Source organism: Phaseolus vulgaris, unplaced genomic scaffold (assembly GCF_000499845.2).
Source record: "Phaseolus vulgaris cultivar G19833 unplaced genomic scaffold, P. vulgaris v2.0 scaffold_17, whole genome shotgun sequence".
Lineage (NCBI taxonomy): Eukaryota > Viridiplantae > Streptophyta > Magnoliopsida > Fabales > Fabaceae > Phaseolus > Phaseolus vulgaris.
Genome location: NW_027174086.1, coordinates 108,515 through 121,220, shown reverse-complemented (window position 1 = coordinate 121,220; position 12,706 = coordinate 108,515).

The window sequence follows — 12,706 nt, the reverse complement described above, 5'->3', positions numbered from 1 at the left end:
ATTTAATGAAATATTTTATTAGTTAATTTATTAGTACGATAAAAATCCAAATTTCATTGAAAATTAGAATATCATAATAATTTTCTTTTACATATATCTTATTATGCATGTGACGTGAGAATAATACAGTGAAATCATCTATCTAATTCATCTAAATAAGAAAAAAAAAACTTATTTAATAAATAAAAAATAAATTTATTCAAAATTTATATTTGAAAATTATTTTACATTAATTTTTTTAAAATATATTTTTATGCGGACTGACCTATATGTCAACTCTTATACAAGATGAACTAATAAAATTGTCAACTTTTATGCAGTCCGCCCTGCATTGTCATCCCTGTTTGTGTATTTGTTTTTTTTTTTCAACAAATGAATAACATGCCTTGTGTTATGATTCTTAGCAAACCATTCCTAATATCCATTTCCAAACATTTTCTTTCCACCCTCAATTTCATATAGGATGTGATCTTAAGGTTATAATTATTATATATTAGGATATTTTTCAGCCAAGGTTAAAGGTGTATTGAATTTTGTTAGAATTATAGGCCTTAAATGAGAAGGAGTGAATTGTTTATGAAAGATTTTCACAAATATTGAAGGTAGATTGAAAGACAATGAAGAATCAATCAATTAGAAATCATTTCAGCCAATTAGAAAATTATTTTTAATTTGATTACAGAAAATTAACCGGTTGTTTTTGCGAAACAATCGGTTGTTTATATCAGCATTGTTGAAAATCAAAGCAAAAACATATTTAAAGAGAGTAAGGATAGAGAGATTAACATAGAGTGTTTATACTGGTTCACTCTTTACCAAGAGTTACATTCAGTCTTTAGCAACCACTGAGAATTCACTAAGTAATCAAAACCTTGATTACACACAACACACCAAAGTGGTGATCTTTAACCCTTCAAGAACACACACCACCTTTGGCAAATACCACACAATTTTCAGAACAACCTCAGAAATTGCACAACACCAATTCACACAGAATTACAATGATCAATAAAGAAAGGAATGGAATACACCTGGATACAATCAAAGATTAAAGCACGGTGAATACAACACAATCTTATTCCATTCTTAAGAATGATCCAAAGCACTTTGAATTCTTCAAAAACTGATTTGAATAATTTATCTTTGATGATTAACAACCAAGAGTGTAAAACAACTTATTTAAACTCCAAACAGTTGGTCAAAGCATTTAATTCCATAACCAAAATCAGTTTTAATGATTTAAATGCCGCTTGTACTCTCTTAATACCTTTCCCACACTATTTACCAAACAGATTTATGAGCACATGTGTTATGCAGCAAAAAACTATATAAAATGAGCAACCACCCGTTCCTCCTTCCTTCCTTCCTTTTTTTCCTCTTCATGGCTAAATCAAATCTTCTTTCCTCGCAATGTGTCATTCCCTCTTGAAATCCCTTCCTTACTTTCACTCCTACTGCTACACTTGCTCAAAAAACCAAAACCACATGTTTTGCTGTCATGTGAAATTTTGCAAAACAAGAGCACACACCTTCTCAAACTTTTGCTAACATATACCAAAAAAATAGTAAAAATATATTACAAGGATTTATTCCAATGAATTAAATAACCCTACCACATTTCATATGTTTGCATCTTATATTGTATCAAACCACCGCTTACTTTATGGATCATAGGAAACCTTTAAACAAATTGGTTTCATCAAAAAACTACTTTCCTGACTACCAGCAAAACCCAATTAGTTTGACCAACTATGATCCTTCATTAAGTCCTCAACATCTTCCTTTTTCAGATTACACCTGCACTTAACCCCTCATCACCCTCAACTTGTTCTTCCTTTAGCTTTCTTTCTAATAGCTCTCAAACACTCCATAGGCTCCAAACACCATTGTGGATATGAGAAATTAGTTAATTTATCTTTACTTGTTATCCAAGACCAAACCTTAAGTTGTGCAAGCGAAAAGATCTTAATGCTATCTATTTTACCATTCTTAAAAAGGATTTGGTTTCTTTGCAGATTCCGACGATAGTCTGGCGGCGACTCCGGCGAAGTGGCGCCGGTGGCGGCTCCGGCGATACAGTGGGGCGGTGGCTGAAAACTGCCAGTGAACAGGGGGTTCACCAAAAAAATTGAATAACCCTATGCTCTGATACCATATTAAAAGGAAAAGAAAGAATATGGTAAATCCCTTATGTATATTGAACACATATAGCTATGTTTATATAAGAAAAGAAACATATGGGCTAAGCCCATTACATAAATAGAGATATCTAGTAATATCTATAATATCTCATAATATCTAATAATATCTAACACTTTCAAATCTCCTTTATCACTGCTATCCACATACACCCCCATACTCTATTCACCTCTTTTGAAGCCCAACCTAGATTAAATTGCATGAAATGTGCTCTAGCTTTCCAATGATTGAGAAATGTTATTCCTACCCATTTATTATTCATACTTCATACCAACCACACAATTTCACATTCAAAAAAAATATATGTTTTGTTGTTTCCTCTACTGTCCCACACATTACACAAAGCTTACTTACCAGAGTCACCCCTTTGCCCTCCAAATTAACACAAGTTGGTAACCTATCTAATAAAATTCGCCAGGCTACTACCTGTGTAGATGGAAGAGCTTTGATGCTCCAAAAATTTTCATAAAGAGATCTCATTTCCCCACTTACCTCATTTCTTAGGAGCCTATATGTAGAGATAACTGTATATACTAGCTTCTCATCATCCATCCAGACCCAAGACTCCTTTCTATATTTCAGTAGATTGTTATCTTCTAAAAAGCACAATAAAATTCTTTCCTCCTCCGTTTCCCATTTAAACAAAGTTCTTCTCCACTCCAAATTCCAAAACCACTTATTGTTAATCCAAAGCCCCATTTGAGATAGATTTGTCATTCAAAACTGATAATGAGAAGAGACGTGGAAATCTCCCACTCAATTCCTTGCTTGTCTTCTTAGAAATTTATACTCTTTCCATCTCCTATCACCCAGCTAACTTTATCTTCGAAGTCGTTCTCCCACTCATCCAAATCCCAAATTTTCTTCAAATCCCTCTACCACAGACTCCTTATTTTTCCAGTTCTTTTTTTAAGGCTCTCCATCCTCCATACTTTGAGTCCAAAACTTCCTTCCACAGACCTTCTGATTCTGATTGTAGTCGCCAAATCAATTTTCCTAATAAAGCATTATTAAAAATCCTAACATCTTTTATCCTCAATCCCCTCTCCTCTCTAGATTCACATACCTTCTCCTAAGCGACCCAGGCTATTTTCCTTCCTTCCTTCCCCCAGCCCCATAGGAATTTCCTCTTAATTCTCTTAATGGTATTCACCATTGTCACTGGCATTCTGAAGAAAGACATATAAAAAAGAGGGAGAGATGATTGAACAAATCTAAGCAAACAAATCCTCCTTGTCAACGATAAGAAATTACATTTCCATTTGTCTAACCTTTTCCTAATCTTCTCTATAATACCTTCCCAGAAGATGACCTTCCTTTGACTGCCTCCTACCTCGAATCCTAAGTATGTAAACGAGGTAGACATTACCTTGCAATAAGCATAAATGCATAGTTGTCCATTTGTGATTGATTTATACCTATTCCACCAATCCTACTTTTTGCAGTTTACTTTTAACCCTGGTGCTAACTCAAAATAGCAAAGAATTGCTTCTAGAGCCATTACATTTTGAATACTATTTTTACAAAGGAACATAGTATCATCAACATAATGTAACATATTGACCTTGACTTTGTTCTCACCTACTTCCACACTTTGCAGTATTCCTTTTGAGACTGACTGCTTGACAACTCCTTCTAGACCTTCAGCAACAACAAGAAATAGGAAGGGTGCCAGTGGATCACCTTGTCTAAGACCCTTACCCATTTTGAATTCTGATGTTGGACCCCATTCACCAAAACAGACACCACCGAGGACTCAAGGCATGCCCTTATCCACTCTATCCACTTGTAACAAAAGCCTAGTTTTCTTAACATGTAATAAATAAAGTCTTATCTTACTGAGTCATATGCTTTTTCATAATCTAATTTTAGAAACAAACAAGTCTCTTTCTTTCTCTCAACCTCCTCTAACGTCCCATTTGCAATTAACACACTATCCATGAAACCCCTACCCTTAAGAAACACAAATTGCTTTTGATCTATGACTTTACCTAACACCCTTTTTAACCTTCTTGATAGAATTTTCGTCACGATTTTATAAATGCATTCGACCTTGTAGTTAGCTTACCTAAATTAAATAATAGAACTATTTATAAAAAATATAATTATATTATAACAATATATAATAATTAATAATAAAAAGTACATTAGTTAATTAGTTCGGATTACTACATTTGTAAAGCATAAATTCGATATCTAAATTACGTTTAAATTTAATCGATTTGATTTGAATTTAATCCAATTAACCCAAAAATCCTTACTTACTTTATTTGATGAATTTGAATTATCATATTGCTGAAGTTGATTAAACAAGTTATCTATTCACAATTTTATCATTTTCTTATAAATAATCCTTTATTTTAATTAAATTTTATTAAATAATGAAAATCATAAGTTTGACTTGTTAAGTGAGATTTTAGATTCACAGATTTTTAAGATTTTCAATAAAGTCTAGTGTGATATTGATTAAATTAGCATTTTCATCAATATTAACATTTCCGTCAAATTTGTCTAACAAAAAAAATACTGAAAAAAAACGTAATATAAGTAATAGACACTGTTTGTGAATGTAACCTTAGCTTATTAATGACAGTTAGTAAAAAGAAGACTCCATTAAAATACAAATACAAGTCAATTTTAAAGATGTAACCCTAAATTCACATAACCAATTAAAACTTGCAAAAGAGTTCATATACCTTATTAAAGTTTTTCAAATATTTCAGAAACTTATAAAATAATTTAATCTAAGTACGATTAGTTCTTTCAATATATGATCCTAATTCGTAATATTAAATATGGTGATTATTTTTGGTCAATAAGCTTATCTATATTAATTGTGTTACCACCGTGAGACATTGTTTGTCTAACCCACCAAACATGTTTTTGGCTAATACACGTTTATGTGTGTTTTGTGTTTGTATGTTTTTTGAACAGTACATACATGATCGTTGGCACGCAATTTAGAAAAGTAAAACTTATGATTGAAATTAGAATTTTAATTTTAATTTTGATAGAATTGAAATTTATTATCATGATTTGTTTTGTCTGCGGAAAAAGTAGAATGTGAAATTATAAGTTTATTAAATGTTTTTAATTAGAGGCGTTTATAGGTAACATCTATATAAGAGAACGAGAATGCTATTAATAATTTTTTAGAATAGTAGAATATGTTAAAAAAGGTTATGTTATTATTGCAGTTTTAAGCATTGATCCTTGTAAAATGATTCCCACTCAACAGAATGAGAAATGAAGAATACAAAGGAATGGTCTCTGAACAGAGGGTGCCTAGAATTGCACCCACATCAAAAGATAAGTCCCAATAGAGTCTCTGACAAATTAGGTACAGTTGGGGCCATCATCATAGCAATTGTGTGTTTGTGGCTACAGATTGAAAATCTTAGTCTCCAATATTTTGACATTCTTGCGTTGCACTCACAAACTTTAAACTTGTTCATTACAGGCAATGGAATTGTTGTTTTGATGATCATATTTGATTAAAAGCTAAAAATGTTAGTAATGTTTAGAAGCAAAATTGGGCATATGAGGAGCATGTGAGGGAGTAATAAGCGCTTTGAATGTGAACTGAAAAAACAGAATGATAAAGTTCTGGGACCAAGTTAGGAAGAAGCCGACAAAATAATCTGAGCTTTTTAGAAATTTGGCAAAGATATTGTACATAATGTGAAGCAAATGTTGCACAATTTAGTAGTTCAGAAGGAGAACACAGTAGTGACCGAGAGTGTTTTCCTTTCTCCCACACAACTCAATCATGCCCATTACCCAGCACGTCTTTGCTTGTTGACTCCGCAACCAACAATGGGAACAAAAAGGACCATGCAATGCAAGAACTCAGTTCAAATTTAACCCATAAATGTACGGACTCAATTTTACAAATAAATAATATATATTCCACCTCCATCTCAACCCATTCATTTCTTATTTTTTAATACATTTCCTAATTTTATGTTACAATTATTTCCATTTCATCCAACTATTTTTTAATATTTTTCATTTTATCTATTTTTTTTAAAACAAACCAGTATAAATTTTTTGGTCAAAATTGATAGTAACGAGCAACAATAATATACAAAAGAAATAACGCATCACTAATTGAAAGTCAGATTAATTATTTTAAATTATATTAATTTATGTTGGACAAATATACTACTGTAAATAAAAAGGAAAAAAATTAATCAACAAAGGAAAAAACTTTAATTTATCTCTAATCAGTGTACTACCTAATTTTCTAAAAACAAGATAAATAACAAAACTGAATTTTCTAATTCTACCTTCAAATAACCTCTGATAAAAAAGGAACAGCATATTTCTACCAAAACGCGTAACATAATTAGGAAAGTATGTTTGTATGATATTTGTTAGACATAAGAAATAAGTTAAGTGAGTGTGATAAACGTTATGGTTGTAAAAGAGACATAATTAGGATATTGTTTTGAAGGCAGAAACGCAGCATAATTTGTTTGTGGCTATAATAGCAGCACTAATTGCTCCCACATGCTTGCATGAAAAAAGTATCACAAGAAATCAAAATGATGTTCTCTTTATAAGGAATGGTAGTGGAAGCTAAATCCTGTCCATTATTCATAAAGCTTTGATATGGAATAGGTAGACCTCAAACACTTAGTGATTGCAATGCATATCTATCATTGCTAACCACCATTTGCTTCCTTAAAAGTACCAGTTTCCACCAAACTAGATCCCTGCTGGTCGGTGCTTTACATCTTCAACCAATTTCTCGATCACACTTCAAATCTAATTCAACCCAATGCTTCATTTCCTTTTATCATTCCATTCCATATAAGCCCCCACACAAATCTATTAACGAGTCAAATCAAATGTTAGGATTAGAATGAGCCACTACTGCTAGTACTCTACTGTTTATGTTTTCAGCTTCTTTTACATCATAAACTATCTTTTGGGTTCAACTTTTGTTTTATGATTTACTCTTTTTATTAAGTATAGTTATAGTCTTAGTTAAGTTATATACCACTTGAAGGGGATTGTCTCATAATAACGAGTATCTCTCTAATATTTAGTTAAAACTAAAAGGGCTTTTAATAATTTTGTTTCAAAGATTAACATGTTTGGGTTACAGCTGACAAATCTACTGAAAAAGGTGTCAAACAAACTTTAAAAGAAAGGATTTGTAGTGTATCTCTTGTTCTTAACATGCTTATTAAAGGGTCCAAAATAATATCCCAACATGCACTAAGCAATCTTAATAATAACTTTAGTAAAATGGCTTTTGGGGGAAATTAATCAATCATATATATATATATATATATATATATATATATATATATATTACCTTTTATTTCAAAACGTAAATAAGCAATTGATCTTTTTTTTTTCTTTTGGGTACTTGTATATTTAACTATTGCCATATATTAGTTCGTTATTAGCAACTCAGCTATTAAACTCACGTTTTACGAGTACAATTAAAATTGTTCGAAAAAACAATTAAGGATACATAAAATAGAAAGAAAGAAAAAAAGTAGTCTTTTTATAGTTATTTGAGTGGAAGTGAAGGAATAATTTGTGTTTCTAAGTTGATAAAAGAAGACAGAGAGGGGTGGTAACAATTATTGAGAACAATGACATTTCATAATTTTATTTACTACTTTTTCTTGACCTTATTTTAGTATTATTATTATATTTCCTTTTTTTACACCAAAAAACGTGGTTAGAAATTCGGAAGAATTGATTGGGATGTGTGGATCGGAATGTGTGGGTGTGGATGTAGGTGTTTTTGTGGAGTTGGAATGAGTAGAGTAGAGATAATGATTTTGGCTCAGACTTGAAGATAAGAATGAAGAAGTTGTGGTAAATCTTTTCCACCTTCCATTCCAATAGGATGCCTTTTCATTCCCACAATCAAAATTTCTGGTTACACTTTTCCTTCCAAATATTAATTCTTTTAATCAGAATTTAATTATTAGTATTAACATTCTAAATTTATTTATTTTACCAATAAACATAATTGATATATTGCTAATATAGCGGATTTGTATTAACGAAAACTCATAGTAGTAGGAATTCAATTTGATCGTGCTTGAACATCAAACAATTGTTAATAAAATGTTGATGATATCTTTAATTGATCTTGATTTATGTTAATTTTTTTGTCAATGTTCATTAAGATTTTTTCTAACTAACACTGAGAAAAAAAATTCTTAGTTGATGTCAACCAAAATTGCTTTTAGTTTATATTGAGTACAATTATTCAAGGTTGTATTGATCAGATTTATGTTAACAATGCTAGTAGTTGAGATTTTCTTTTATGACTATATATTTGATGTGTCAGGTCAAATTTTTCTTAACTAATGTATGTTGAAAAATAATATCTAAGTTGATATTAGTTGAAAAGCTTCACAATAAACATAAAACTATTGACAAGAATAACATTGATTTCAAGAACAAAAATATAATAATTAAAAATATCGATACAAAATTAACCATAATAAATGTCAATCCAAAAAACTTGTTTACCTTAGCTAAAGATAAATCTTTCTAGCCAAAAAAAGTCCTAACGAATACCAAGATATAAAGAAAATATAAAAAATATGAAAAAATTTAAATTCTAACTTTAAAAAAATTATATTTATACTTGTTAAGGTAAAATTTAAAATTGTTTAATTTTAAGTAATTTAATTACTATTACCAACTTTTATTATCTAAATAATATATTTTGTCGTAAATTATTTTAATACTTCGATAAAAATGAAACACCTCTTAAAATTCTCTATTTTTTAAATAAAACTGACATAAAAGAAAAAGAATTTGAATAAAAATTAAACCATGACAAATAAACAAAGTTAAAAGTTGCAAAAAAAAGTATCTTCTTAATAGACAAATATGTATATATAGATGATCATCACGAGTACAATTTAAGGAAACTGTGAGTTAAATTTTATTAAAATTTATTGGTTTGTGTTAGTTCATTTATTTTTTTTCATTTTCAGGCATCAATTCAACCTAACTTAATCCGGCGACATTTAAGTTGGGTAAGACTACATCGTTGAGTAAATTGGGTTTATTATTAAAAAAGCGACATTAAAAAATATTAAAATTTTCAAAATTAGATGGAAATGGATAGAATTGTTAAATGTAATAGTATATTAAGCCTTTACTATCCATCTCAGCAATTTTGTTGTTAAATATGTTTAAGAAAATTACTGAAATAAATGGTGGCATTTTTTTTTAAGTGATAAACAAAATTTTTAGTAAGAGTTAAGATTTTAAAATGTTGTGATATTATAATACAATGTATAATAAAAATTTGTTTATTACGTATAAATAACACTGTTTTATTTTAATAATTCTTTTTACTTCAAATATTTTAAAAAAATTCTTATTTCAAATATCTTAAAGGTGTAAAGTTTAAATTAAAGATATTTTTTTAAAATAACATATTTAATAAAAAAAATCAAAATCTTTTTATCTTATTTTTCTCGTTGTATTTTATTCTCTTTTTATATTATGTATTAAGAAGGTGTACAGTTTTCTTACCTTCAATTTTTAAAGATTTAAAAATATGTTTAAATTATTTATTTTAATTTGTTATTTTCATATACCGCGTATTAGCATTAAAAGGGCATTATAATTTATTTAGTCCCCGTATACTTTCTTCCCGCATTTCTATATAGCGACGGTAGTATGATTATAATATAATCTGAAGTATGGGAATTTAAAAATGTATTTTAAATTAATTTATAAACATATTTTATATTATGTAATTTCAAATATTTTTTTAATTAAAAAATTTAAAAAAATATATTTTAAGAATTTAAAATATATTTTAAATTATATAATTTAAAAAATATTTTTAAATTACCTATTTTAAAATCTATTTGAAGATCTGAAATTGTACTATACGTAGTGCAATTAAAAACATTTTGTCTGGTTGAACTTAAAAGTATGAATAATTTGAACTTTTTCAATACTTTATAGTGGCGCATGATACGTTTGTTTGGATTTGGAGATGGCAAAAAAACTCAAGATAACACAGATCATGAACCACATAGGCAAAACAAGAAAGAGAATAAGAAGAGAGCGTGACTAACTTTAGAAATTCACTAAATAACAATCAAAATAAAAAATAATTAATTATTATATTAACTAAATTAGATAGTATTTTAGAGGTTAAAAAATTAATTGTATTAAAGTGGTTTTTATTATTAATAAAATTTATAAAATATTTTCTAAATTAATATTTAAATTAGTTAATATTACTAATTTAGAATCTAAAATATTAATAACTAAAACTCTCACAAGCTAAAATGTGAATTTAAAAATTACTTTATAAATTATTTTAATTATCAATAATTTTTTAATTTTTAAAATATTCTTTAATTTAATCTAATTATTTTAGTCTTTACAATTAATTATAATTTAATAATTTTTTTGTTATTGGGATGAGAGAGAAAAGAGAAATGAGAGAAGATGGAAGAGAATGAAAAACCCAAATGAATTGTAATTAGTAAGAATAGTGAAGTGAATAAATGGTGCAAATAGTTTATATATAAGAATACTATGCCTAAGACAGTGATGGTTACAAAGAGCAAAACTTGTCCAATGGAGGTCCATTACTAATGCTTCTGGACTTTATCAGTGCATGAAGAAATTATGGTAGAGAAAAAACAGCCTTAATTTGGACCCTCAAAGCCCATGCAGTCAACGAGTTACCACAAGCAGCGAAGCATGGATGAATCCACGTTTGGTGTTTTGGGCCCTTCGTGATTTTATCTCAAATATATATCGCAATTTCTCCCTCCACCATATCAATTTCAGCATGCACCCAATCAGTTCTAGAAAATGACAAAAATATCCCTCATAAATGACGAAAATAACCTTACACAAAAATGGGAAAAATTATTAATTTTTATCTGAAATATTTTGGATTTCAATTTTCGGAACATATTCTGAAATTTTTTATCCATAATGTATTTTTAGTTTTTTGTTCAGAATTTTTTTACAAATTTTATTTCTCAATTATAATTATTATTTTGAATTTTTAATTTGGAATAAAGGTAGTTTTGGAAATTTAAAAAATTGATATGGTGCAAGAGGGTAGTTTTGGAAATTTAAAAAATTGATATGGTGAAGGTTAAAATTGATATGGTGCAGGAAGAATTTGCCAATATATATATGTATATAAACTGATCAATGACTTGTAAAGAAAAGAATTAAAAAAAAATCCATCTAACGACAAGAATAAGATGAGTAATTAAATTTATTATTGTAATTAAAAGATATAAATAAAAATAATTTGTAACTAAATGATTTTATTAATATTTTTATATCAATTGAAAAATGAAATATTATTTATTAACTTTTGTTAATAGGTGAATCTTTCCAACATTATATATGTAATTAGTAACTTAAATTTTGAGATATATTAACAAATGTTTTATACAAATCTATATATTTATTAAATTTTTGATATTATAGGCCTTGATTCTAAGCATCTTGACGTTCGGCCTTTACAAAATTTGAATTAAAACCTGAATGCATCTATGTTGAGATATTAAGAACTTCAAGTAAATATATTTGTTTTTTCTTCTTTTTTTCACTATCAGTCCTCTAAAATAGACATTTTCCTTTAGAGAGTTAGATTTAATGTTAGATTAAAGGTATTTTAATTTTCTTTTGCTTATATTTTTGTTATTAAAAAGTATCTACAAATATATTTTAAAGTTTTTATTCATAGAGTCCCATTAATATTCACAAATGGAAGTGTTCACCAAAATTAAAATAAATTGTGACATGTTGATATTGAAAATATGTTTTGACAAACTTTTTTATAAATATTTAAGAAACAATAAGAAAAAAGTAAAATAAATTCTTCCATAACATTAAATTAGCTTATTCTCAAATTATAAAATAAAATTTAAATTACTTTAAATTAACTTATACACAAATTATAAAATAAATTTTAAAAAAACTATGGGATAGGATCTTTATAGTTTAGTTTATATTGAAATATATTTCTACTTATAAATAAAAAAAAATTATTTATTTACTTTATTTTACTCTTGTAAAAGGTTTAAGAAATTTATTTATCTAATAGCTTAAAGAGTATAGTTAAGGATATCCTAAGAAAAAATACCTATATTTCGCATCATTTTGTTCTTTATGCATTGTTTGGTTTTGTTGTTCAATTATTCATGCAGATGGAAAGGCGAGTAAACTACGCATTTGTATCCACTGAATGTCGCTGATTTCGAGTGAGGAATGACAAAGTTCATGGTTTTTTTTCCTCATTCAAGTAAAGAGAAAATATGGAAAAGTTGAAACATGTGCATCGTCTCTAATGCCTTTAACGTCCACACAATTTTTTGAAACAAATGTAAGAAAGATTATCAAATATAATATAAAGTTTTTTTTTATAAAAGATATATATTTTTTGAAAAAACTTGTGCGGGTTTTTTTATTGAGAAGACAACAAATAAAAGTTGTGTATATCAATTAAAACATGAAGTCAAACCAA